This window comes from Sciurus vulgaris, assembly GCF_902686455.1.
Source record: "Sciurus vulgaris genome assembly, chromosome: 5".
Taxonomy (NCBI): Eukaryota; Metazoa; Chordata; class Mammalia; order Rodentia; family Sciuridae; genus Sciurus; species Sciurus vulgaris.
The window spans coordinates 144,313,866-144,316,481 of NC_136465.1; the positions used below are offsets into that span (position 1 = coordinate 144,313,866).

A 2,616-nucleotide genomic window follows, 5' to 3' on the forward strand; every position below is an offset into this window, starting at 1 on the left:
ATGAAAGACTAATTTAAACAACAGGCAGGGCCACTGCCTTGTGCAGAAGGCAGGAAGGAGCCCAGTCCTCGACCATCCTTGGCAGTGATGCTATGTCCAATTAGAATGAATCATATTCACATTATATGTAAAATATATCATACTAAGGTAAACCAAGAATTTGTTCTCATAGATTCCAGTATGAAAGCAAGCTTCAAAGGTCATTAGCCTGTCTTCTGGCTTTCTGAGGACTACAATTAAAAAGTCCTTGGGAATTATCTGCCAAGTCTTTAAAATTATTCAGACAAGTAGGCACCACAGTCTCCTTCTGAAAGTCATTACCAGGGCTGCCAGCCTTTATAGTTAGTAAGATCTGCTTGCTATTTAACCCAGCCATGAAAATAGTCTCTGGCCCAAGTACAGTGCTCCCAGAAAAAGATAGGCAGTAGATCTAATTTTAAAAATGGTATGGGAATAAAACAATTTAATTTTTTCTCTCTCTAGTTTCCAGAAACTTTTCCTTTTGGTTTTCTTGGTGATCAGCCTTTTTTGAAAAGCCTCAGCTTATTAAAGTGGTGAGACAGACTCTTATTACAATATGGTACTTTGACCCCAGCTAATGTGCCAAGTCAAAATATATTCCCTGAAGAGGAACACACAGTGAAGAGCCAGCAGCCTGTAACATTGACCCTATCTTCTCCCCAATATCAGCAAAATAGCATTAACATTTACTGAGCTTGCTCTATAATGGGCATGAATTTAAGAACCTGCATTATATAAAATTCTTATAATACCCTTATGAGATAGTTCTTCCACTTAAAAAGTCAGAGCATGAGATTCAAAGTATGTCAAAAGCTTTCATTTAAAATTTTGTTTGTTCTTTTTAGATATACATGACAGTAGAGGGTATTTTGACATATTATACATATATGGAATATATCTAGTTCTCATTAAGGTCCCAGTCTTACATGATGTGGAGTTTCTCTGGTCATATATTCATATATAAACATAGGAAAGTTATGTCTGATTCATTCCACTGTCTTTCCTATTTCCATCCCTTCTCCTTTCCATTCATCCTCCTTTGTCTAATCCAATGAACTTCTATTCTTCCCTCCCCTGCACTTGTTTTGCCTTAGCATTCGCGTATCAGAGAAAACATTTGACCTTTGGTTTTTTGGAATTGGCTTATTTAACTTAGCATGATAGACTCTTGATTCATCCATTTACTGGCAAAAGTCATAAAGTCATTCTTTTTTATGGCTGAGTAATATTCCATTATACATTTATGCCATATTTTCTTTATCCATTCATTTGTTGAAGGGTACTTAGGTTGGTTCTTTAGTTTAACTATTGTGAATTGAGTTGCTATAAACATTATGGGGATGCAAAACTGTAGTATGCTAATTTTAACTCTTTTGAGTATATACTGAGAAGTGAGATAATTGGGTCAAATGGTGGTTCCATTTTAAGTTTTTTGAGTGATCTCCATATTGCACCAATTTGTAGTCCCACTAGCAACATATGAATGAACCTTTTCCCCACATCCTCATCAACATTTATTATTACTTGTATTTTTTTTTTTTTTTTGTGATGCTGAGGATAGAACCCAGGGCCTTATGCACGCAAGGCAAGCACTCTAGAATTTGTGCTGAGCTATATCCCCAGCTCCCTTGTATTCTTGATAATTGCCATTCTGGCTGGAGTGAGATGGAAAATTGCCATTCTGATTGGAGTGAGATGAAATTTTGGTGTAGTTTTAAATTGCATTTCTCTATTTGCTAGACATGTTGAACATTTTTTCATATATTTCTTGACCTTTTGTGTTTCTTCTGAGAAGTACCTGTTCAATTCCTTTGCCCATTTATTGATTCGGTTATTTGGTGTTATAGTGTTTTCCTTTTTTTTCAATGTAAGGGAAACTTTATTGAGGTCCCAAGGCTATACATGGGGCTTGGGCAGGAGGCTGCCCTTTGGAGAAAGGAGTCAGCAGAGGGGCTTTATTTGATTTTCTTCTTAGGGCAGAGGTTGTTATTGTGGCCACACTTCTTCTCACGGCAGTTGACAGCACGGGGGTGCAGGCGGGCATAACACTTGCGACAGATCATTTGTCACAGTTGTACTTATGGGCAACTTATGCAGGGAAGGCTCAATGATGCCACCTCACAGGGGAAGCATCAAGTGCAGGGTGGACTCTTTTTGGATGTTGTAAACTGAGAGAGAGCTGCCATCCACCAGCTGTTTGCCCACAAAAATCAGACACTGCTGGTCAGTTGGGATGCCCTCCTTGTCTTGAATTTTGGCCTTGACATTCTCAATGATGTCACTGGGCTCGATCTCGAGGGTGATGGTCTTGCCCGTCAGGGTCTTCACAAAGATCTGCATCTCTGCATCCGCTTGGAAGTGCTTTTTGTGTGTGTGTGTGGTTCTGGGGATTGAACCCAGGGCCTTTTGCATGTGAGGCAAGCATTCTACCAACTGAGCTATATGCCCAGCCCTAGTGTTGAGTTTTTTGAGTTCTTTGTATTTCCTGGAGATCAATGCTTTCTCCGAGGTCCAGGTGACAAAGATATTCTTCTGTTCTGTAAGCTCTCTTGATCGTATCCTTTGCTGTGAAGAAGAGTTTTAGTTTGATACCAT

General features: G+C 39.1%; 1 pseudogene across 1 annotated transcript; it reads right to left on the minus strand.

Moving 5' to 3' along the window:
• Window positions 1–1,892: 1,892 nt before the first annotated feature.
• On the minus strand, window positions 1,893–2,367 carry LOC306661564 (ubiquitin-ribosomal protein eL40 fusion protein-like; annotated as a pseudogene). The gene has a single exon. The product of its transcript is annotated as a ubiquitin-ribosomal protein eL40 fusion protein-like (transcript).
• Between the last annotated feature and the right edge of the window lie 249 nt (window positions 2,368–2,616).